Source organism: Podarcis bocagei (assembly GCF_964188305.1).
Source record: "Podarcis bocagei genome assembly, chromosome: 4".
NCBI classification, from domain to species: Eukaryota; Metazoa; Chordata; class Lepidosauria; order Squamata; family Lacertidae; genus Podarcis; species Podarcis bocagei.
Window position 1 is genome coordinate 95,742,498 of NC_138128.1, and position 26,629 is coordinate 95,769,126.

General features: G+C 43.0%; 1 long non-coding RNA gene across 6 annotated transcripts; it reads left to right on the forward strand.

Moving 5' to 3' along the window:
* The first annotated feature begins 1,041 nt into the window (after nt 1–1,041).
* LOC308585825 lies at nt 1,042–17,757 on the forward strand. Of its 6 annotated transcripts, XR_014007594.1 has the most exons (8): nt 1,042–1,091; nt 1,215–1,282; nt 2,842–4,046; nt 7,747–7,823; nt 8,755–8,822; nt 13,731–13,899; nt 14,530–14,620; nt 17,325–17,757. It is a non-coding gene; the product is annotated as an uncharacterized lncRNA (long non-coding RNA). The 6 variants fall into 6 exon arrangements; XR_014007593.1 differs by having other exon boundaries at nt 1,215–4,046; XR_014007597.1 differs by having other exon boundaries at nt 1,048–3,070; nt 4,019–4,046.
* The last annotated feature ends 8,872 nt before the right edge of the window (nt 17,758–26,629 follow it).

A 26,629-nucleotide genomic window follows, 5' to 3' on the forward strand; every position in this document is an offset into this window, starting at 1 on the left:
AAGTAGGGACAAGCATGCTAGTTCCCCACATGTTTAGACCCAGGTGAATTTGGGTGGGTTTTTGAATTCGGGTCGGAAAGGACTTGAGGTAAACACTTCTTTGGGGGAAGAAGGAATTAGCGTTTCAATTAAGAAGTGGTATAAATGTCTCCTCCGCCTCCTTCATCAAAAAATTAGGCATAAAAGCCACTAGAAGCTGCTAGCAAGTGTAACTCCTACCAGGCACCTACAAAACGACCAAAAATGGTCTGTGGAATGATGAAGCATTATGTTCAGAAACATTGGCCTGGATAAAATGTTAGAGCTCATCTAGACTTCCTTTTGTTCTGCATTTCTAGACACAGATCAGCACTTAAAAGTGCCGTGTCCGAACACTGCTGTTGTCGTTCGTCTGAATTTCTGTTTGTTCTGATCCAGCATTAAATATTTTTTATGGGGAAAGTGCTAGGGCGAAAAAGGGGGGGGCATTGCAGAGACCTACTCCTAGAAAGCGCGGGGCACAAGGTAAGTGTGGCTGATCCCAAAGTCAAACTAACTTACGCCCCTTAACTTTCATGGTTCTAGTCTGAGTACAACTTACTTCGATAGAGCTCAACTACTGGGGTGAGGGAACGCCTGTCCCCAGTGCCAGCCACATTTTGAAAGTGCAAATGGGAGTTGTGCTTCTGAACTCCTTTCCTACTGAACGATGAATGTCATCTATAAGGTCTTCAAATGGACACAGAAAATTTAACTCTTCCAGGCCACCTTTTCCTAACAATGTTTTTGTGCTGCTGGTTTGTACTGAACTCCCATTACAACAGTTTGAAGCGACGCATCTTAAAGCGCCTTCTTGTTTTTTTTCTGCCATATGAGAATTGTGTGCTAGAAAGCTGCCTTTAAATAACATTTTAATATGTTTTTTTATGAAAATGGTAGTAAGCAATCATTATTTATAATTCAATACATTATACAAATGATATTAAATATTCAACAGTTCTTGTTTTTAATTCTGGAACCCCAGAGATATTCATAAACAGGTGTCAAGAATTAAATACTCCTAAAACCCCTTCACTCTTGTATTTGCTGAGTCATGGAGCAAAGCAACTGAGGTAACAATATTTGCCAAGTGACTGTATTTGGCTGTACAGTTAACGGTCAATTAATATTTCAGGTATAGGGCTTTTATTTTATTTTACAAACTTATTTTATTTTACAAACTTTATTTTACGCAGTCATCCACATGGCACCAACGCAAACTTGGAAAATCTTCAACATTACAGATTCAGCTCACATCTGCAAGGTATACTGGAGAGATCATTTATCCATAGCGACTGCTGCGATGGAGACAGAAGAGAGATTGCCATTAGATAGCCATTCATAAGCCATATAAATTGAGGCCTTTTGGAGTCAAACCCACCTTTCTTACTTATTTCTCTTATCCCTCTCCGATAACTGTACATCCCAAGTATAAAGGTAAAGGACCCTTGACCGTTAGGTCCAGTTGTGACCGACTCTGGGGTTGCGGCGCTCATCTCGCTTTAATGGCTGAGGGAGCCGGTGTACAGCTTCCAGGTAATGTGGCCAGCATGACTAAGCCGCTTCTGGCGAACCAGAGCAGCGCATGGAAACACCGTTTACCTTCCCGCTGGAGCGGTACCTATTTATCTACTTGCATTTCGTGTTTTCGAACTGCTAGGTTGGCAGGAGCAGGGACCGAGCGACGGGAGCTCACCCCGTCACAGGGATTCGAACCGCCGACCTTCTGATCGGCAAGTCCTAGGTTCTGTGGTTTAACCCACAGCGCCACCGGCGTCCCATATCCCAAGTATACTTCAGCCAAATTTGGAGAGAGGCTGGATCATTTCTCTGCATTGCTAGAGGTGGTGTTGAGTTGAAAATTCCCCTAACACAGAGCTCTTCCAATGTTGCTGGGTACTCTAACAGGATGGCCAGTGGTCAGGAATGATGGGAGTTGTAGTTTGGTAACATTTGGAAGGCCACAGATTCTCCACCCATGCCCTAAGAGCTTTTCACCCAACCTTTGAGGTGGACATGCTGCCCCAAGCTCATGTCCCCCCCCCAGTCTCAGTTTTGGGGTGGCAGGGCTTGTCCCCCTGGCAGCAGCGATGCTACTCTTGCAGAAGGGTTGGCATCACTCCTCCACCCAACAAGAGATGGTCAGTGATGAGGCAGCTCTGTTCCCTGGTCAGGGGAAAGTAGAGCTGGAGGAAACTTTGGGCCCAATCTTCACAGCTACATTCTTTGGCTGTGAAAGTGAGGAAGGAGGCAATTTCCGCAGTTTTCATGAGTGGGCCAGAAAACCGTCACAATTTTTGAGGTGGTTTCTGAAAGCAGAGAGGCTTGTCTCCCTTTTTTTGGGGGGGGGGGGAGAAGACTTCTTGCTCTGCAGCAGGTGGCTGTGGGACTCCCATTTCTCCACCGCAATGCCTATGGAAATATTTTCTCTTGCCCCCAAAGTTGGCTGCCTTTCCTAGCTCTTTCCAAAAAGCCAACTGGAACTTGCAGCACACACACCTGTGGGGCAGAGAGAGGACAACCAGATGTCTGAGGTGTAGCTGCCACCACTTCATCCCAACCCTGCCACCTTGGAAAGTCACCAAAATTCTCCCACCCACGTTTTAATGACCTCAAATGGGGGAATGGAATGTGCGGCATTTGATTCATCCTTGACATCCAGACTACAAATGATGCAGAAGACGTGTGATTCATAGGACATTTGTTTCTGCAGAACTTCTTCATTTTCTTGTCATGCAGGAGATGGGTCTGTTCTATATTTGCCAGATGTTTTTGGCCATGTTTGCAGAAAGGTAATACCTATATGTCACTTTAAAACCTCAGTTTTCCCAGGAGTTCACTGGAATCTGTACACAGCAGCAGGCCGGGGCTGTGTATGCACGGCTGTTGACTCCAACTCCATCCCAGTGCTGGTGTTTGAAGCTGAAGACACATGGCTTGAGCCACAATCCACCTGTATCCTGTAGTTTCTTGAGAAATGCTGCCAATTGATGTGTTTCCTCTCAAAGCAGCTTCCATCTGAGTCAAAAACGTAAGCTATGGTTGTGCTAAGGTAGGTACATTTTCGATAATCGTTGTGCATGTTCAGATTTCGGCTTCCTTGAGTAGAAATTTGGGGAGGGGTGCAGGTGTGAGGAAGCAAATCAGGTGTTGCGTACAGCAACATAAATCTGGGGAGAAACGGCTTTGCTGTGTTTTCAGCTGTCAATGTGTACATGCCCTGTACCTTTAAAGGAAATTTGAGAGCTCATTCTTTCCGGCAAAGAAATCTGGGCACTGCAGTTTATCCCTCGCAGAGTTATGATTCCCAGCAACCCTTAACAAACCGCAGTGCCCAGAATTCATTGGGTGTGTGTGTGTGAATGTGCTTCAAAAGGGCTTTAAGGATACAGTGTGTGTCAGTGCTGACATGATATTGAAAAAGTCTTAACTCTCCACTTGGACCCAGGTGCTGATTAATTTACTGTAAATATCCCAGTAATTACACACAGGCACACAGGCACACACACCCCTACTACATGTCAGTCTGGCCAATATTTTGGTAAGAATGGTAGAGTACATTATTTGAATGCCTAAACCTGTCTATCAGAGCTATGATCCTTGAGATTGCAATTGCTGGTCAGTGAATTTGTGGGCAAGTGGTCTGATTCAGAACAAGATGGCTTCATCTGCTCATCTGGATAAACCTTTCTTGCAATGTGAGTGCAGAACCCATTAATGGTAGCCATTACATCAAATGCCACTACTAGTTCAGCTCGCCATCTCTCGCCTGAATTCACTTTTACAACAGCAAGAAACCACCTTGTTTTTTTCTAACAAGACCATTCAGATTCCTAACATTACATTTGTGTATGTTGCAGTTCATAATCCCCTCTGCTCTTGACTGATATAAGTAGCACAGTATTCTACCACTGAAATGCTAATGCTAAAACAAGTGATTATAAAAGGTTTCCTTTTTTAAAAACATTTTTTATTTAATCATCTGTTTATTTCGTTTCAGAGGTTTCTTTCAGCCCGCAGATCTCAGGGTAGGTTACAAAATTTGAAAACAGCAATAATACACCAACATTAAATAAATAAGAGGAGGTAAAACACAAAGTTAAACCTAGCAAAGTAAAACCTAGCAGTGGACTGATGCACAAAGACTTTCTTAAAAACACTACATGGATTTTACATTTGCATCAGTCACTAGAGTGTTTCCTGACTTATGTGGAACCATACAGACCTCTAGTGGTGCAAAATGGAAACCAATGCACACATTGATTGCAAATTTGTCAGGTTGTGAGGAGTCTTGCGCACCAATGAAATTTTTCTAACCTTACAAAAAGCCTCTTTGCTTTCCCCAAGGTACCTTGGGTTTTTCTCCCAAGAAGGAACCACAAAATTCACCTCAGAATTTCGCATTAGGAAATATTCAGTGGAAATACCCTAGACCTCAGCCTTATCCAGTGCAGGGATAATTTCTTCACTATCTCCAGAATGGCCATTAGTGTTTTTAGTCAGGCAAGACACAAACGACACCATCTGACCAAAGACATGTAGGAATGTACGCAAGGCACAACCTACGTTCCTTAGTCTTACCAAAATTACTTTTGCCTTCCAAATTTATCCCATGGATTCACATTAGTCTATGAGGAAGCTGTTGCAAATGCACAGTCATTGAAACCCACTGGAAGTAAGGGTTTTGAAAATGACAGTTGTTAAGTTGTGGGTGAACATATCAGACGACACAGCGATTCTTCAAACAGCTCTTGTTTATTCACAGGCCAGGACAGAACTGAACTGAAGGGTTCAGTCAGCCTGCTTATATAGAGCTCCATTACAATACAAAGACACTGCCTTACACTAAAACATTAAACTAACAAGACAAAACAAAAACAATTTAAAAACACATCAACAAAGAAAAGAAAAAAGAAAAAAAATAAATTTCAATGTCTTATCTTTCTTTCACATATTTCCACGACCTCCTCACACCTCCCTTTTTGTATTCCACTTCTATTAATTATTTCAGCAATTCCTTTCCATCTTCCCCTGTTTCCTATCCTATAATTATCTTAACACATTTCAACCTTATTTTTCTTTTAATACTCTATTAATGTATTTGTACTTAATTCCTTATAACCTTTCTACTAAAGCCATATTACTTCATTCCAACATTCTTCTAGCATTCCTTAATTTTACAATATTTCTGTAAATAGTCTTTAAACTTTTTCCAGTCTTCTTCCACCGACTCTTCTCCCTGGTCTCGGATTCTGCCAGTTATTTCCGCCAATTCCATGTAGTCCATCAGCTTCATCTGCCATTCTTCCCTGGTGGGTAAATCTTGTGTCTTCCAATACTTCGCGATGAGTATTCTTGCTGCTGTTGTTGCATACATAAAAAAGTTCTATCCTTCTTTAGCACCAATTGGCCGACCATGCCCAGGAGAAAGGCCTCTGGTTTCTTAAGGAAGGTATATTTAAATACCTTTTTCATTTCATTATAAATCATCTCCCAGAATGTCTTAATCCTTGGGCACGTCCACCAAAGGTGAAAGAATGTACCTTCAGTCTCATTACATTTCCAACATTTATTATCGGGCAAATGGTATTTTTTTTCAAGCTTAACTGGTGTCATGTACCACCTATAAATCATTTTCATTAAATTTTCTCTTAGGGCATTACATGCCATAAATTTCATACCTGTGGTCCATAACCGTTCCCAGTCAGCCATCATTATGTTATGTCCAACATCTTGTGCCCATTTGATCATAGCTGGTTTCACCGTCTCATCCTGAGTGTTCCATTTCAACAGCAAGTTATACATTCTTGACAAATTCTTGGTTTTTGGATCTAACAATTCTGTTTCCAATTTTGATTTTTCCACCTGGAAACCAACTTTTTTGTCCAGTTTGTATGTCTCCATTATTTGATAATAATGGAGCCAATCTCGCACTTTGTTTTTCAGTTTTTCAAAGCTCTGCAATTTTATTCTATCTCCATCTTGCACCAGAATTTCCCAATATTTTGGCCATTTGGCCTCCATATTGAGTTTTTTCTGTGCCTTCGCTTCCATTGGTGACAACCATCTTGGGGTTTTCTTTTCTAACAAATCCTTATATCTCATCCAAACATTAAACAATGCTTTTCTAACAATACGATTTTTAAACGCTTTATGTACTTTTACCTTATCGTACCACAAATATGCATGCCAACCAAATACATTGTTAAAACCTTGTAAATCCAACACTTCAGTGTTTTCAAGAAGCAGCCATTCTCTCAGCCAGCAAAAAGCAGCTGATTCATAGTAAAGTTTAAGGTCTGGCAGGGCAAATCCACCTCTTTCTTTAGCATCAGTTAGTATCTTAAATTTTATTCGAGGCTTCTTGCCCTACCAAACAAATCTAGAAATATCCTTCTGCCACTTCTTGAAACAATCCATCTTATCCAAAATTTGCAATGTTTGGAACAAAAATAACATCCTTGGCAGCACATTCATTTTTATGACAGCAATTCGGCCTAACAATGATAACTTCAAATTTGTCCATACTTCTAAATCCTTTTTCACTTCAATCCAACATTTTTCATAATTATCCTTAAATAAATTCACATTTTTAGCAGTCATGTTAACCCCTAAGTATTTCACTTTTTTAACCAATGTTAGTCCTGTCTCCTCCTGAAACTTCTCTCTCTCATTCATAGTTAAATCTTTCTCTAAAACCTTGGTTTTCATCTTATTCAACTTGAAACCTGCAACCTGTCCAAATTCTTGAATCAGTTCCAATACCCTTGTAGTACTAGGTTCTGGCTCCTGTAAAGTCAATACTAAGTCATCAGCAAATGCTTTCAGTTTGTACTGTTTGGCTCCCACTTGTATACCTTTAACCTCTTGGTCCTTTCTAATCATATTTAACAAAACCTCAAGGACCGATATAAAGAGCAATGGAGAAATTGGGCAACCTTGTCATGTCCCTGTAACTGTAGCAACTTTCTAAAACTATCCAATCACTGAACGTCACTTTCGATCCCTTATTTGCATAACTATCTACAGTACCCCCCTGCTGGCCCAGGGTGAGAACTTCAGTACATAACAACAGTAACTTTAACCCTTTGGGGACATCGCATAGCATGGAGAAAGGGTGAAAGCTGATACCCTGGCCTTAGCCCACCTTGGGGGCTCCTATTGGCTATGCCCCTGCCCTGTGCATATTTTAGGACTCCCCTTTCTTCTGTGTTTGTAAGTTGCTTTAAACTGGGATCTTAGGATGAAGGGTGAGATGAAGATCATGATAATAATGATATGATAGGGAGAGGACCTTGTACAGCATTACTGATGATGATTATGATGATTATATTAATTAAATTGATACGCCATCCTTCATCTGAAGATCACTGCATGCGAACTCAACAGTGCATGTGACCGTACTACTTTTTCATATGCTGCTACCCACAAAGAAAGGAAAATGCCTAAGACTTTGAGCTGTAATCAATGTGATAAAACCGTGCAATGAATCATTTCCATCCAGCTGTTCAAATAAAAGCACCAAATTCATCCTGGCATCTGCACATCTTTTAGTGCTCACTCCATGAACAAATAAATAATTTTGCTTGTTAACCTTCGCAACAAAGGAGAGGGGGGAAAGCCATACCTGGGGAAGCTCCGCCAAAGTCTGGGAAAGGAATCTCCCTCCTCAGAAGAAAATTGCGCAGAAACAGACATTGCTTCCAGCTCTTCCTTTACCATCTGCAGTGCCTGCCAGAAGAGTCAAACGAGGTTGCGTCTTGGGGGTGTCCTTGAAGAAAGTAGGGGAAGGCTGCTCTCACAGGGTAAGTCTGCTCCAATTACACACATTTCCACTTGTTTCCAAGAAACTCGGTTCAGCTCGAACTCTGCACATGCCCCTTGCGCATTGTGTTCATTTGGCTTTGCCTCAAGCTGAGAGTATACGATGCCATTGCAAAGGAATCAGTTCAAGCTAAGCATCAAAGGAAGTTCTGGTTTTTCCTGCCACATATATTCTGCATGGTATTTGCCACGCAGAGGAATTTTCCCACTAAAACCCATGTACACAGAACACTAGAGATTAAGTGTAAGCCTAACTAGCCCTCAGAACCCCTGGAAGTGAATGCCTGTATTTGGTATTAACTAATCCAGGACAATTAAAATGGCATCCTCTGGCAAGTGCATTAGCCCAGCGACCAGATTAAGGCTAAGTGTGCATTGTCCAACATTTCCAAAATATAAGATAAAGAACAAATAAAATAAAACCTACATACACCAACAGTGTTTTGTGTTGTGTTGGCTCCTATGGTGTAAGTAATGGGCCCCACCTGCTAGCCTGCTCCCTAAAATATCACTGGTTTGCTATTATTATTTCATGTTATAGCAAGTTTCTAGAGACAAGATTATGAGTCTTTGTAGACTGTGTTTCTAAATGAACTTTTGTTATTGACAAATGCCAATGTGTTTGCATTATTAAGTTTGTTATGAATAAAAAATCATTTTAAGAGCTTAATAATTATTTGACTACAGTGGTACCTCAGGTTAAGTACTTAATTCGTTCCGGAGGTCCGTTCATAACCTGAAACTGTTCTTGTTTTTGGACCTTTACCGGGAGGGTTCTGTGGAACCCATGGCAGAATCAAATGCAGGTAAAATGTACCAAGGCCTTGGGGGGGGCAGAGGAAATCTGAAGACTGGTTGGATTCTTGGGCCAGGAAGCAGAAACAAATTAATCCAGTTATGTTTAACCACCAGAAATTCATCACCCAATTCAACAACTTATTATTGGAGGGAGCTGTGATTGAACCCCTACAAGGAGGGATGTAAGTACCAGCAATTTCCATTCCGACCTGTATTCACCATAACCAGTGCTGTTTCCGTACTGCTGCAGTTCAGTTTCTGCCAAATACCACATTATTTATCTCTCTCTCCACTATTTAACATAAGTTACATAACTTATGTAACGATTTATATAAGATACATCCATGTAAAGAAAACATGAAAACAATGTAAAAAATAAATAAATCATAGTAGGTATCACTTGCAGACTTAAAACAAAAGCAACAATCTGAACAGACACTGATCGTATTCTCTTAACTGATTTCCATTCCTGACTACAGATAAAAATGTGAACTGCAGCAATTTCCACTCCTGTTTCCATTTTTGTTGGAATTTCCTGACATCACCACCCTGTTGTCTTAAAATTCATTAGAACTGAATATTTAGCCACTTTCTGTGCTCTGCAAGCAAAATTTGTTATGGCCTCTGTTTGCAAGGAACACCCAAGAATTCTGCTGTTAGGCTCCTGAAAACGGAGGCAGAGAAAAATGGAAATGTAATCTGGGGAGCCTTGCCAGACAGCATCCGTTTGTAACAAACAAACAAACAAACAAACAAACAAACAAACAAACAAACAAACAAACAAACAAACTGTAAACAGGATGTGTACTCCACTGAGGTTCCTATAAACGAGGCAACAACTTACATTTCTACTCCAAAATAAAACCTCTTTAGAACCTTGTGTTTATGATATTACAGTGGTACCTCGGGTTACATACGCTTCAGGTTACACACTCCGCTAACCCAGAAATATTACCCCGGGTTAAGAACTTTGCTTCAGGATGAGAACAGAAATCGTGCTCTGGTGGCGCGGCAGCAGCAGGAGGCCCCATTAGCTAAAGTGGTGCTTCTGGTTAAGAACAGTTTCAGGTTAAGAACGGCCCTCCGGAATGAATTAAGTACTTAACCCGAGGTACCACTGTACTTTGTATTTTCATAACCCCTTCAAGTGGGCAAAGTGAGCTCTACACCTTATCTCAGAATGCGATACCAGAATTCTGAAAGGTAGGTCAGTATGATCAAGGACTGCGTTTGTAGATGGGATTCTGATTCACAGCTAAGTATCTTGGCTATTGCTCTATGGTGACAGCAGCAAATGCCTGAACAGATGATACACAGCATGAGATAGCATGAGAGGGTCTTTCCCAGACATGTCAGATCTAATCATTTCTTACCATGGAAAGGCTTCCTTAATCCTTGGCAATCAGTCTTACTCATTTCCTTTGAACATACACAGTCTGTCTTCCCTTGAGCTGCAAAGTCTATTCTGTGCTTATAAAGTAAAGGTAAAGGGATCCCAGTTGCGGACGACTCTGGGGTTGCGGCATTCATCTCGCTTTATTGGCTGAGGGAGCCAGCGTACAGCTTCCGGGTCATGTGGCCAGCATGACTAAGCCGCTTTTGGCAAACCAGAGCAGCGCACGGAAACACCGTTTACCTTCCCGCCAGAGCGGTACCTATTTATCTACTTGCACTTTGACGTGCTTTCGAACTGCTAGGTTGGCAGGAGCAGGGACCGAGCAACGGGGGCTCACCGTGTCGCGGGGATTCGAACCGCTGACCTTCTGATTGGCAAGTCCTAGGCTCTGTGGTTTAACCCACAGCGCCACCCGTGTCTGTGCTTATACAGTTCTGCTAAATATAGTTCACCGCTTCTTGTCACCTTCTGCATTTTGGAAAACGGGTTGGGGATGCTACTATAAAAAGTTCCCTCTCTACACAATAAAGAACCCCCAGCCTGGCCATAAAGTAGAGAACTCATCCATGTTGAAAATGTCCATAAAGGTTCACCAGAATCTTAAAGACTCATATTTAAATGGTGGTGATTGATGTGTTCTGTAGTTCTAGACCAGCTTTTCTCAACCTTGGGACACCAGGTGTTCCGGAACTACAACTCCCATCATCCTTGACCATTGGCCATGCTGGCTAGCAATGATGGGAGTTGTAGTCCAATGGCATCAAGGGACCCAAGGTTGAGAAAGGCTGTTCTGGATATTACCGCCAGGTGGAGCTGCAATACCATGGCCCATGTGATGTGTGGTCTTGGCAGTCTTGAAATGCTTTTGTGTAATGGAAGAGGTGAAAAGGGACCGTGAGATGCACTCAAAGATGTTAGTTATTACATTTTAGATGGTTTTCTTTCCCCATCTTAGCCCCACAACCCCCCTGGGGGGGTACATTCTGAGATAATAGGTTTACAATCCAATTCACCACTCTGGGGTTGCTTCCAGACTATTTTTATGTTCAGGCAGAATTCAAACACATACAGGTAAATTCATAGAATCATAGAATCATAGAGTTGGAAGAGACCACAAGGGCCATCGAGTCCAACCCCCTGCCAAGCAGGAAACACCATCAGAGCACTCCTGACATATGGTTGTTAAGCCTCTGCTTAAAGACCTCCAAAGAAGGAGACTCCACCACTCTCCTTAGCAGCAAATTCCACTGTCGAACAGCTCTTACTGTCAGGAAGTTCTTCCTAATGTTTAGGTGGAATCTTCTTTCTTGTAGTTTGGATCCATTGCTCTGTGTCCGCTTCTCTGGAGCAGCAGAAAACAACCTTTCTCCCTCCTCTATGTGACATCCTTTTATATATTTGAACATGGCTATCATATCACCCCTTAACCTCCTCTTCTCCAGGCTAAACATGCCCAGCTCCCTTAGCCGTTCCTCATAAGGCATCGTTTCTAGGCCTTTGACCATTTTGGTTGCTCTCCTCTGGACACGTTCCAGTTTGTCAGTGTCCTTCTTGAACTGTGGTGCCCAGAACTGGACACAGTACTCCAGGTGAGGTCTGACCAGAGCAGAATACAGTGGCACTATTACTTCACTTGATATAGATGCTATACTCCTATTGATGCAGCCCAGAATTGCATTGGGCTTCAGGTTTTGCTGGTCTGGTGCTCTTGTGCAACAGATCTGTTTCTCTTAAAAATTGGACTTTTTGTAGTGAGGAAAGCGATAGGAAAACACTGGGAAGTGTGGAATAATATTTGCTTGATGCAACGCCATCCAATCTCACGAACAAATGAGGAGGAATGTTCAAGAAATAAGGTTTCTAGAAACAATCTGGCTCACTCGAGTAGCTTACCTTCAAATGCTAAAACTGCTGTGCCAAAGGGTAGTCAGCAAGGCTGAGAAGCAAAAAAGGTTCAAATTTCTCAAATCCCTAGTTCAATAATCACCTCTGCCGAAAGCCACAAGTTGGCCTTACATTAAGCCACTCAGACACAGCAGCCTGCCCTCCCATCAGCAATATTAAGATAAAGTTACTGATGAATCTTACAGAGTTGTCGAAATGCAGCAGGATAATGTATTTGTACACTTAGAAGTGTTACGTACTAAGTCTTATTCTAAAGATTGTGTGGTTGCAGACACTGGAATTTTGCATGTTGTCAAAGGAGAGAGAATAACAGTTGGTCAAAGTTATTTATTTAATAATATGCACTCCAGCCTTCCAAATACAGCAGCTTTTAAGGTTATCTTAAAGCAGTTGCGGAAAACCTCAGGCCTGCCAGCCCTCTCCCTTGCCAGCGAGGGAACAAATTGTGGTCAAAAACTTCAGCAGTTTATTATGACTATTTCCTATTTATATATTGCAATCACTGCACGTTACACATTACAGCATAAAAGAAGCACATCCACAATGACTAGTCCTTGCCCTGAGGAACTTGCAATATAAATTTCAATGACAGAAGAGACAGCAAAGGGAGAATGCAGAAGGAAGAGTCGCAAGGGGTCAGTACAATACAATACAATAGCAAATGCACCTATGTGCTTATATTTCATTTCAGATGCGGGGAGACTAAGCGGTTAAGTGAAAGAGGTGAGCTTTGAGGAGGGAGCTGGCATTGTGTAGGAATTTTAAGAGGAACGTAGAGGGCATGGCAAGGCTAAGAAGCTAGCAGAGTTTAAGTGAACAGGGGGAGACTTTGCAGCACCTGAGGGTGTTACAGTCAGAAGTGCAAACTTCACGGGCTGGGATATATTTCGAAATAAAGGCAGAGGGGAAGGAAGTTCCCTGGATAGCTTTGATAACAAGGACAGTGAGTTCGTGCTGGATATTGGATTAAAACCAGGCATGTCCATTGTGCTTCATAGGTAAAGGTAAAGGGACCCCTGACCATTAGGTCCAGTCGTGACCGACTCTGGGGTTGCGGCGCTCATCTCGCTTTATTGGCCGAGGGAGCCGGCGTACAGCTTCCGGGTCATGTGGCCAGCTTGACTAAGCCGCTTCTGGTGAAACCAGAGCAGCGCACGGAAACGCCTTTTACCTTCCCACCAGAGCGGTATCTACTTGCACTTTGACGTGCTTTCAAACTGCTAGTTTGGCAGGAGCAGGGACTGAACAACGGGTGCTCACCCCATCGTGGGGATTAAAACCGCCAACCTTCTGATCGGCAAGTCCTAGGCTCTGTGGTTTAACCCACAGCGCCACCCGCGTCCCTATTGTGCATCATAAATTGCAATAAATAGCTGTTTTTCTTGGTGCACTGGCAAATCTGAGATAACACTTACTTGGCACAACATCATCTAATCTCCCCACAAGCAAATTGGGCTAAATGCTCAATATACAGATCATTTGATCATAGTGGCAGGACACCTCACTTGCAGAAGCAGAAACTCCCAGGTCTTAAAGGCTTTCATATGTTCCATGAGGTATAAGCAAAAGAAATTCCCTCAACCTTCCCTCTCATTTTCAAGGATATAAGGCATTGGCCCTTTCACATTGCCTGCTGGCAATCATTTATTATTGCTGTGCATGGTGTTTTACAAAGCGAAAATAGCAAAACACAGGACCCAGCTCCAAATCCATCTAGATTACTGTTAGGTTGTGGGTGAACATATCAGACGACACAGCGATTCTCCAAACAGCTCTTGTTTATTCACAGGTCAGAACAGAACTGAATTGAAGGGTTCAGCCAGCCTGCCTATATAGAGCTCCAGTACAATGTAACTGTAGCAACTTTCTGTAACTATCCAATCACTGAACGTCACTTTCGATGCCTTATTTGCATATGTGGACCTGAACTATCAACAGTATCCCTCTGCTGGCCCAGGGTGAGAACTTCAGTACATAACAATTACCATCTAGATTTAAATATTGGGGGCAGCCTTTCATGAGTCAGCCGAAACACCTTGCTTTCGTACAGATCTAAAAATTTGGTTTCTGGTTGTCCTGATTGAGAATTAAAACTTTAAAGTTGTTCTTTTGAATGTGAAAACATTTTATTAATAAAAGCTGTGATTCTTGCATTTTTATCAAGGGAAAATGGATTCAGGGAAAATCATATGACAATGTTCTACAAGTGGTATTTAACCCCCAGCAAATTAGCAAAGATGTATAGAACATATTCTATACATACAACATATGCTGGAGGTGTAAACAGGCTGAAGGGACAATGAGTCATATGTGGTGGGGCTGCAATAAAATTAAAAAATTCTGGGACACGATATATGAAGAAATTAAAAAAAATATTTAAACAAACTTTCAAAAAACAACCCAGAAGCCTTCCTCTTGGGAATATTGGGACCAGAGTTCTCTAAGGGAAAAGAAGAATATTCTTTGTCATGTTGGAAAATCAATAAAAAGCAATTTTAAAAATGCAAGAGCTTTTAAAAAAATATTTGTGGGCATGTTGGACAGGATATATTTAACGTACTGATAGGAATGTTTTTATTTGTTCACAGTCTGCATGTGCCATCACTCTGAATGATACAGGACACACACCATGGTCACTTACTGCTGATTTTGTTGTCTCCTTGGATGAACCAATACAAGGTAAACCATAGTTGATGACAGCTGATATGGGCTGGGAATGCAGATATATGACAGTTATTCTTATTTTTAACTTACTTAACCCATAAATTCAAAAGCTTAGCATAAAATGGAAAAAATGCATTGCAATAAAAGTCTATTATTATTATTATTATTATTATTATTATTATTATTACCCCACCTTTTGCTGCTGACAGGTACTCAAAGCAGCTTACAGATAAAACAGCCCAAAGAGCAAAACCAGTGAAATGACAGCAAAAGGCTCAGCAGTAAAAACACACCAACAACTGACAGCAAAATTGTGCTAATCCACCAGATGCCTGGGGAAAGAGACAAGTTTTTACCTATCACCCAAACAATCTTAGTGATGGCATGAAGCAGACCTCTGGACCTTCCTGTGCTGGATTGTTGCTTTATATGGTGTGCAGCATCTTCTGCCATTCCGGTGACAGAAAGGTCATGAGAAAGAACAGTCATGAGACATAGTTATGGTCTTTTACTGGCTGTCCCCAATGGCAAGGCCCTGCCCTGGGCTTAAGAACATGGAGAGATGGGAGATACAGTTCTAAGGACACGTCTTTTGATGTCTATAACATTTAACAGCATTTCCCTGCCTTTGCCCAGCAGATGGCAAGAGTGTGTTGGTGGTTCTTCGTCAAAGTCATTGAGTTGTTTCACACAGGAAGGGTGGCTTTGCTGAATCTGATACTCTCTCTCTCTCTTTCCACTTCCTGCTGCATATGGTTCAAATTCTCTCCCACATAATGCTTGTCTAACTTCTAATCTGTTTTACTTGAAGAAGCTTCTCAAGACGCATCTTTTGTCTTTTGCTTTTTCCACCCCGAAGCTCTTATTTTCGATAGCTGAGCTATTAACCCTTCTCTATGCCTTCTTGTAGGGATGTGGGTGGTGCTGTGGGTTAAACCACAGAGCCTAGGTGTCAGGGAACTGCCATCAGTGCCAGAGGGAGAGAGCAAAATCCAGAGGGATTCCAGAGAGCGTCCCGGGATTGGGAGAGGCAGCCCATCTTCTGGGGAAGAGAATCAGCATAGCACCAGTGGAGAAGGGGGGCAGATGGGGGAAGCGGCGAGGCGGTCCCATGACTCCTTGCCGGGAACCAGCGGGGAGAGTAGAGGTCCTCCGCTGCCTACGCCCTCCTTGCGCAGAAGGCTTTCGCGCAGAGAGAGTAGGAGGAGACTAGGCGTCAAAGAGCTTCTTTGCTGGAAGAAGTTTAAGAAACGCCCACTGACGGATTCTGCCAGCGATTGAGACAGCCACGGGTGAGTGGCTGTCCGGACAGAAAAGGTTCACTCAGGCAACCCAGCCAGGTGTTTGCACCGGCTTACTCACGAGCAACCCCTAGAACCACTACACTAGGACTTGCCGATCAGAAGGTCGGCGGTTTGAATCCCTGCGATGGGGTGAGCTCCCATTGCTCGGTCCCTGCTCCTGCCAACCAAGCAGTTCAAAAGCACGTCAAAGTGCAAGTAGATAAATAGGTACCGCTCCGGCGGGAAGGTAAACGGTGTTTCCGTGCGCTGCTCTGGTTCGCCAGAAGTGGCTTAGTCATGCTGGCCACATGACCCAGAAGCTGTACGCCGGCTCCCTCGGCCAATAAAGCGAGATGAGCGCCGCAACCCCAGAGTCGGCCACAACTGGACCTAATGGTCAGGGGTCCCTTTATCTTTACCTATGCCTTCTTGTGCCTACATTACTTAAGAAAATCACGGGTGCGCACGCTCACACACACACACACACACACTGTCCAGCCCACGAAGGGATCTTTGTGGGACCAATCCGGCCCAGGCAAGATAAACCTTGCCGACCCCTGCTATAGTTCATCCAGGTCTGGTGGATATTACTTTGGCCTCTGCTTCTCTGGTGTTACTGGAACTTGATTCCAATCTATAGTTGTTCCAGCAGAACTCCAATCCTGGGCAACTGTCCACTGCATGAGCATACGGACTAAATCAAGACACTGTATCGCTTCACCCCATAGGAAAAGAGGAAGAAGATGTGGAGTCTCAGGACTCATATTTGTTTCGTGGTTTTACCCCTACTTGTCAAAGACCATAACATCTTTCGGTTTGTGCTCCATCCATATCACAGGCTCCAGCAGAGTTCCAAGGAGGGGGTGGCCACAATGTCTCCAAAAAGGCTGTAGGCACAGAGATAGGACAATGGCATCAAGTGCAAGGTGCTTTGAAGGCCCAAAGTCAGAACTTCAAAGCACCTTGTGAGGTGCCGCTAAAGGGGAGGGGTTTTTCCCCCTGTTGGCATGTGGCAGTGGCTGCAGGGTTCTTTGTTGGTGCTCATACACCAGTGGACTCTTCCCGGATACATGGCCAGCGTGTTAAGTAGTCAGTGTAATTCAATTAGACATTTTGTTTTTAGTACTTCTGCTTTGTTTTTAATTGCTAATTTTAACTGTAATTTGATTAAGAAGTTACAGGTAGGTAGCCGTGTTGGTCTGCCATAGTCAAAAATAAATAAATAAATAAAAATTCCTCCCAGTAGCATAGCACCTTAGAGACCAACTAAGTTTGTAATTGTGCTTTAGTTGGTCTCTAAGGTGCCACTGGAAGGAATATTTATTTATTTATTTATTTTGTTTTGATTAAGAAGGATTCATCTATCTATATTGTTTGACTGATGGAGATCACCGATATAGCTGATCTATATTCTTCTCCTTTCCTACCCACTGCAGTTCCAGTTTCTGGCCACTGCTGTCTACGCCTCTAGCAGTCGGCTTGTGGTGCATGTATTCCCAGCTGGATTCCAAACCTGGTGGTCTTCATCTAAATCTTTGCTTGTCATCTGAAACCTCTACTGCTGGACTTAAGAGAAAAAAGACAAAAGACATTTTGAGACTGCTGCTGGAATTTTGACTGCCTTTATAGCAGCTGTTCCAAGATGAAGCTCTTCCAGTGGTGGGAAAGGATACTGCGCTGTTCCCTTCTGGGTGTCTTAATGGCATCAGAAACAAAGCAGTTGACTTTGAGCATTTGCGCTGAAGAATGGAGCCCTTCAATTGTTGAACCCTCATCGAATGGAACTTGTCTGGATTGAAACTGATGATTCTTTTGGCAGGTCTTAATGGGCAGACCTTGCAGTCACGAAGAACATGTTTATATGTTCCAACTATTGTGTCCAATAGTTTATATGTTCCACTACTGTGTCCAGTTCTGGGCACCACAGTTCAAGAAGGACACTGACAAACTGGAACGTGTCCAGAGGAGGGCAACCAAAATGGTCAAAGGCCTGGAAACGATGCCTTATGAGGAACGGCTAAGGGAGCTGGGCATGTTTAGCCTGGAGAAGAGGAGGTTAAGGGGTGATATGATAGCCATGTTCAAATATATACAAGGATGTCACATAGAGGAGGGAGAAAGGTTGTTTTCTGCTGCTCCAGAGAAGCGGACACGGAGCAGTGGATCCAAACTACAAGAAAGAAGATTCCACCTAAACATTAGGAAGAACTTCCTGACAGTAAGAGCTGTTCGACAGTGGAATTTGCTGCCAAGGAGTGTGGTGGAGTCTCCTTCTTTGGAGGTCTTTAAGCAGAGGCTTGACAACCATATGTCAGGAGTGCTCTGATGGTGTTTCCTGCTTGGCAGGGGGTTGGACTCGATGGCCCTTGTGGTCTCTTCCAACTCTATGATTCTATGATTCTATTCCATCTTGGAAACATCTGAATTGCATCCTGGCTTAGCATTCTGTTTCTCATAGAAGCAAGCTGGATACATCTAAAAAAGCCCATAATCATGATGGTATCCCTATGCTGTGGCTTCAGACTTGCTACCATAGCATTATTAAGAACACAAGAAGCGCTATTCTGGAGCAAAACAAAAGCCATCTAGTCCAGATGCCCATAGGAAGCCCACAAGAAGGTCAGGATCGCAGCACCATTGGCCTGTGTTCCGAAACACTATTGGAGCTAAGCAGGTGTGGGCCTGGTCAGCACTCTAGATGGGAGACCATATGTAAGTTACTCTAAGCTTATCATGTAAAGAGATATTATATCTCTGTGAGTAGTAAAACAAATAAATCCTTATTATTCTAAATGGCATATCTGGTGGCATTTGTTGGTTGCCTCTGAAAACTCATGCTATAATAGTTTATCAGGCAGCGTTAAGCCTCGTTAGTTTGGGTGGAAGAAGTTTAGCCTGTTGAAATCAAGGAGGCTTAAAGGTGGTTAACTTTGCCTAGACTATGTCATTATATCTGCAAGGTGCCATAAGATGTTGTACTTGTGCTTTTAGAGCAGAACAGAAGACGGGGTGAAGAGCAGAGGGGCAGCGGATGGCAGCACACTTAATGCATATTCAGACCCATTAAAGTCAAAGTTATTGTATTTATACACTGTTGGCTGAGCAGTGGGGGACAGGAAGAGGCTACAGCCTTGGGAATGCTTGGTCTGAAGTTTGTCCCCATGACACATTTCCTGAGCTGCAACCTCTTTAAACCTTCCTACTGATTTCAGTGGTGATGTCTGTTGCTTTTTTGTCTATGTTCACAAGTCAATATGTCCCCGTTGACTTAAATAGAAGTAGATAAAAATGATACATGGGAACTGATGTTCTTTTCGAAAGAAAAGAAAAATACTGAAAAGCCAAATAAACATGAATAGTTCCATGCACAGAATCAGTATCATCCCAGCATTCAAAAATCTGGGTTTCCACCTGGAATTTAACTGGATCAGACCAAACCAATGCTGGACCCCCAGGAATGGAATGGAAAGATTTCATTCTCCTCCTCTGTATTCCTTGGTTCTGAATACTAATTTGCACAGCTCATATTGGAGCTATTGTGAGTTGAGCATCTTGGCCCAAGAAGTTATTCTCTGCTTGGAATATAAAATGAGACTCTGTTCGTGCATGGAAAACCTTCCACGGATCAGATGATTAAAACCATCTGTAATTTATCTGCATGCCCCAAAATTATCTAATATTAAGTTTAAACTATTTTTTGGTCTCAGTTTAAACTTTTCATGCAGGAATCTTTTTCCCAACGTGGGGCTTGAACCCCTGTGATTAAGAGTCCTGTGCTCTATAACTATTTCCTGTTAGATGTGCTACTGAAGCTTTTTGCTGCTGTCATTGAGGATTTTTATGAACTGCTTGTTTTTTATCATGTTTTGTTTTACTTGCACTTTTGCTCTTTAAAATGTCCTAAGTCACTTGGAGATGTTTCCTATGTAACAAGTGATGATGATGATGATGATGATTCAGAGGAAGAGATTTCAGAGGGAATAAATTGAGGATTAGACAGGGGACTTTAGAGCAAAAAGGTCCTTTGTGCTTGGGCTTCTCCCTTCATTCTTTGCCCTGTGCTGCCCAAGCTATGTTATTGTTTAGTTGTTTAGTCATGTCCGACTCTTCGTGACCCCATGGACCAGAGCACACCAGGCACTCCTGTCTTCCACTGCCTCCCGCAGTTTGGTCAAACTCATGCTGGTAGCTTCGAGAACACTGTCCAACCATCTCGTCCTCTGTCATCCCATTCTTCTTGTGCCCTCCATCTTTCCCAACATCAGGGTCTTTTCCAGGGAGTCTTCTCTTCTCATGAGGTGGCCAAAGTATTGGAGCCTCAGCTTCAGGATCTGTCCTTCCAGTGAGCACTCAGGGCTGATTTCCTTCAGAATGGAGAGGTTTGATCTTCTTGCAGTTCATGGGACTCTCAGGAGTCTCCTCCAGCACCATAATTCAAAAACATCAATTCTTCGGTGATCAGCCTTCTTTATGGTCCAGCTCTCACTTCCATACATTACTACTGGGAAAACCATAGTTTTAATTATAAGGACCTTTGTTGGCAAGGTGATATCTCTGCTGTTTAAGATGCTGTCTAGATGCATACAAAAGTATTACTGTTAATTACCAAGAGATACTCTTGAGAGTCCCATGGACTGCAAGAAGATCAAACCTATCCATTCTGAAGGGAATCAGCACTGAGTGGAAAGACAGATCCTAAATCTGAGGCTCCAATACTTTGGCCACCTCATGAGAAGAGAAGACTGTGGGAGGCAGTGGAAGACAGGAGTGCCTGGAGTGCTCTGGTCCATGGGGTCACGAAGAGTCGGACACGACTCAACGACTAAACAACAACAAGTGTGCTTAAATGGCACTCAAAAATAATATTTGAAATCCTTACAGCAGCTCTGTAAGGTCATTATTATAGCCCCATATTGCAGAAAGAGGCTGAAGCAGAGAGAGAGATAGATAGATAGATAGAGAGAGAGAGAGAGAGAGAGAGAGAGAGAGAGGTTTGAAGCAAAGTTGTCTGGATTAATAGCTTATTCACTTTTCCACTACACTAAACCATCTTATTGCATACCACAAGGAGAGAATACAAGGAAATAAGAAGAGTAGGATCAGACCACTCCCTTCTTCTGTGGTTTTCAGCAGCTGGTATCCTGAAGCATTGGTACCTTTGGCTGTGGAGGTAAAGCATTGCCAACATGGCTAGCAACCATTGGTATCTTTCTCCTCCATGAAGTTGTCCAATCCTCTTTTAAAGTGGCCAGCACTGCCTGCTGTGGCAGCGAGTTCCATAGTTTAACCAGGCCCTGCATTAAAAGTACCTTCTTTTATCAGTCCTCAACCCAACAACGTTCAGCTTCATTTAAAGCCCACAAGTGTTATGGTAGAGAAAAACTTTTCTCTATTCCTTCTCTCTGTGCCATGCATAGTTGTAGGTACTTCTATCATGTCACCTCCTCTTGCCTTTTCTTTAAACTGGCTGCCTGCAACCTTTCCTCCTTGGAGAGTCGCTCCATCTGCTTGATCATTTTAGTGGCCCCTTTCTGAACCGTTCCCAACTCCATAAAACCCTCTGTGAGGTGAGGTGACAGGAACTGTACACAGTGTTCCCCAAATGCCCCAACAGCTTAAAATATCCTGGAATGAAAGATGAAATTAGGGCTGAGGATGTGTGTGATATCCAACCAAACTATCCCATAGCAGTAGACACCCTTCTCCACCCTCTCCTCCACTCAAGTCTGGATCTAGATGAGCAGTCCTATAACTGGGCAGTTAATATTCAGAAATCTCACAGTGGGATACTATAGAGGGGTGGGCCTTTTTGTCTTGTTTCTCTGCCCCCCAGCAATTCCTTTTGGGCCTCCAACCTATCCATTTCTAATGCACAGTGCTTTTTTCGGGGGGGCATAGGGGTACGCATACCCCTAAACATTTTGTGAATCTAAGTTTGGCCTCATTGAGGGGCAGTATTTCAATATGAATAGGAAAATGAGAGTACCCCTAAACATTTTTTAATGGAACAAAAGCACTGCTCATACATACCAGAAAACAGGTCCTCTTCCTAGTTCCCAATTCCTGCCACAAGGCTTGGGTGAAAACCAGTTTCTTTCTAAATCAAAATAAAACCTAACTTGTACAGTGGTACCTCAGGTTACATACGCTTCAGGTTACAGACTCCGCTAACCCAGAAATAGTGCTTCAGGTTAAGAACTTTGCTTCAGGATGAGAACAGAAATCGTGCTCCAGTGGCACAGCAGCAGCAGCAGGCCCCATTAGCTAAAGTGGTGCTTCAGGTTAAGAACAGTTTCAGGTTAAGAACGGGCCTCCGGAATGAATTAAGTACTTAACCCGAGGTACCACTGTACTGGGAAACGCCCCCAGAAGCATCATCACCTGCAAGGATGAGGCTGAAATAGACCAGCCAGATGCTATAGATAGAAGCATGTGAATGCCCTGAATACATTAATGAATTTTTTCAGGGGGGATTAGACTTCAGTACAGAGAATACACCCCCATGCAGATGTTTTGCTGTGATTTGTCAATGGCGTTGCAATTTAATCCACTGCACAGGAAACAGAAGAGCCTTTCAGCTGGGGTCTCCCTCTGGGAGCTTACACAGAAATGTTCTCTCCTTTCCCCATTCCCAGTAATTTGGATTCATGAAAATAGGGACTGACTGAAGAGGCTCTAAGAACAGACTTTCCATGCCTTTGCTGTGCCCATATTTCCTTCAGTTATTCTCCCGCAATCCCATGGGTTTTTAATCAATGTTCCAGAGATCATTTGCAATTCCCAGAAAGCTTATCAAGCTTTCCTCAATGTGAGGATCCATAATGACAGACAAGCTTCCATTGTTGACTGTGACCGCTGTTTCCTCAAGAGTGTGCAGGACAGAGAAGTTACGGTGTGAGATGTAATCCAGTGGGAGCAGTCAACTACAACATTCCTTGTTTTGCTAGAGTGGACATGCAGGGGAATGTTTGGTCCAGCCAGTCGAAACTTCCTGTTCCTCCTGGCCTGGAGCATCCTTCCTTGCATGTGACTAGTGAGTGGGCGTGACCTTTCCAGACCTGGTAAAAGGTCAAGTCACGCAGCCACTTTTCTCTCTTCCTTTCCATCCTGTGAACTTCCTGTACTGCTGAAACTGAGCTTGCAACCAGCTTTCTGCTGTGTAAGAAGGGGAATGAACACGGGCGGAGCTGTGGGTTAAACCACAGAGCCTAGGACTTGCCAATCAGAAGGTCGGCAGTTCAAATCCCTGCGACGGGTTGGTCATCTGCTGTGCTACCTCAGCCTCTCCCCAGAATGAAGAGTCAGCCTGGGAGGAAGAGCAGCGCAGGACAGGGGAAGCTGGCCAGAAGTGGCAGACAACTGGCGTGGCCAAGCCAGTCCTGCAACTGCCACTGATCCCCCATCCGGTGGCTCCTTCCTGTGCTGTCCCTTCTGGCCGAGACCACTTTCTATGACATTGGCTGGGGCAGCAGCATGAGGTGGAAAGGGGGTCTGAGCCTTTTGTGACCACCCCCCCACTTCTCCTTTGCACCTCTGACATGCAAGGGGGAGAAGATGAAGTGGCTGAAATTAGTGTAGGGAAGCGTTTGCAATAAAAAGAGTTTGGATTTGATATCCCACTTTATCACTACCCTAAGGAGTCTCAAAGCAGCTAACAATCTCCTTTCCCTTCTTCCCCCACAACAAACACCCTGTGATGTGAGTGAGGCTGAGAGACTTCAGAGAAGTGTGACTAGCCCAAGGTCACCCAGCAGCTGCATGTGGAGGAGCAGGGAAGCGAACACGGTTCGCCAGATTACGAGTCCACCGCTCTTAACCACTCCACCACACTCCCACCTTCCCACTACACCTTCCCACACTCCCCATTTCAACTGCTGATTTGGCAGCGGGCAGGAGCAGCACCTGTCCACCGTGTGACATCAGAATGCCATGTGATTGATAGGTGGGTTGCCCCACCCACCTGTCAAATGTTAGTCCTCAGAGTGGGAGCCAGAAAGGTTTCTCGTTGCTGGTCTTGTCGTGGAATTCTACTCAATATTGATCCAGAGCAGAACTCCAGATTATAGTTAGCAGAGTAAAAACTTAAGCACGTCGCAGGATTCCCAAAAGATAGACCAGAGACAATTAATATTTCATCCAGCAGAGCTTTTCTGCTACTGAAGGCACTTTTTAAAAAAAAATAAATCTTTGTACCAACAAGACACAAAACACCAAAACACAAACAGTGAAACCCCCCAGGTGACTGATACATTGGGTATACATAATCAATAATAACATATTCAAATCAACCATATGTACAATTTTATATACGTTAATACTCCTCCATCCGCAAGGTTTATTTAACTTTTAACATTTTAATTGCCCCAAATTGTTCAAACCTACCCAAATAATTCAATATCTTCTCAAACCAATCCTCCTCTTTCTCACTGACCTTAAACCCTTTCATTCTGTGAATCTTCACAGTTAGATATTCTAAAATTATAATATTATTCAGTTTTTTCCTCCATTGGTTCACCCCTAGCTCTTCTGCATTTTTCCAATTACTCGCTATAACCTGTCTGGCTGCAGTTACCATCAATTTTACCCATTTATATTCCTCTTTTGTTTTTAACTTCGGTGCTGCTCAGACTAATAAGAACCATTAATTTAGATATTCCCACCTTCCAACCCACAATTCCCAATATTTCTATATCAATCTGTTTCCAAAATTCATTAACTAACGGACAATCCCACCACATATGAGTGTATGTTCCCATCACTCCACATTTCCTCCAACAATTCTTACTTCCAGATTTTGTAATATGATATAACCTTACAGGTGCATAATACCATTTTTGTATCAACTGAAGGCAAATGAGCATAATGGTCACAAATCCAGTACATTCAGGAATGGCGCTGTCCATAAGAAATCCAGTTGCAGCAGACTTCACTTAAACTTACAATAAGTTATAATAAGACTAAACCTTAACACTATATACAGAACACCACACCGATAGGAAAAGAGATAGAGAAAGCAAGTGAAACTCGGGCTCCTTCTGGCTTCTTATAGACAGCATGGCCATGACAGAAAGAGTTAAGAGAACCAGTTTAAGACAGCTGTACTCAGCTTCTCTGAAGGAATCACCCCAATATCATGAACTTTCTGCTTGTTTCTTTCACACAGAGAAGCTGCCAGAACCCTCTTGAATTAAGTAGACTAGGAAAGATCTCTGCACATCAAACCAATACTTTCTGTACTAAGAAATGCAAACTGACAGGTCTAAGGGGTCAGTGTGTGGGGTTGGGGTTGTTTGGCATAGGGTGGGAGAGGGGGTAGGGTGGGCTGGTGAGCAACATGAGCAGGAGTGCAGCTCCTAGTTCTCGTTCAAAAAAAAGAAAGAAACATGAAGAAATATCCCCAGCAGTTCTGGTTTAAAAATACGGTTGCATAGAATGGCAGAGATAAAGCTATGTCTGCAGTTTCATAGCTCCTGCCTCTGTGGCCAGTTGATGTACCTGCAAGTTTCTCACGCCCCACGGGTGACTCTTGACGCCCCTCCCCTCATAAGGTAACCTCCAGTTCTCAACAATAAATAATCTACACCGATCGTTTTTGCAAGCTTGTAACCTTAGATGCCACTAACACCGTATTAAATTGTTGGAAGAAAATTATATCAAAAGGACCACGTTGGCAGGAAATAATCACTAATGTCAACCATTTAACATAATTAATTTTTTTCTGTCGCAGGGATATTTTGTATCTTTGGGGCAGATTTGAAATATGAGGGCAACGTTTTGCATTAAAGGGAAATGAGTTAATCCTTAGGAAATTGGGCATGATATGGCTTGATGAAGATGCCAGACAGATTGAGTATGAAAATATCCCTGCAGAGTGACCCAGGAGTTTTTTTGCAACGGGTTATGGGGCGGGGGCTCTTCCTGCCCCAGAAAAGGCTCAGCAGGTTTTATTATTTCATTTTCTTTATTTGGAACATTTTATCCCACCCCACCCTCCACCGTTTGGAGGTGGCCTTCAAAATTATGACAATAAAACATACAAAAACAACTTAAAAAAACCAAAAAAACCAGCAAAGGCAATAGGGAAAATAACAGGGAAAAAAGTAATTGCAGCAACAAAATGACACCAGGCCACAGCAATCTCCACAACAAAATCTTTGCAGGAAAAACTGCACCGGTTGTTTCCACACTAAAGACCTACCCTACATCATCACAGAGGCAGTTTTTCTTCAATTGGCAGGAAGCAAAATTAAAGCACTTAATTCTACAGAATATTATCCAGCAAGGCATTATATTATAGCATCCTTCCATATTGCCTACTTGCAAGTAAGTCCCATTCAGCAAATGCAATTTCTAACATTAACTGAGAGATTACAGGTCGAGCCCATTTTATTGCTTTACTGCTCAGTGTGATGGGTAGGTGATTAAATGCCCTTTGTTTAGTCAGGTTCTGTTTTAGATTCCTGGGTTTTAAAATTGCAATACTGTATAGGGAAATAGCAATGGGAGAGGCTGAACCTGAAAGAGAAAGTTTTTGATTTCACAGAATTGTAAAACTAGCATTAGAACAGTCCCAAAGAGTCATCTAGACAAGGGATAGGTAACCTAAGGCCCAGGGGCCGGATCTGGCCCAATCGCCTTCTAAATCCGGCCCACGGACGGTCCAGGAATCAGCGTGTTTTTGCATGAGTAGAATGTGTCCTTTTATTTAAAATGCATCTCTGGGTTATTTGTGGGGCCTGCC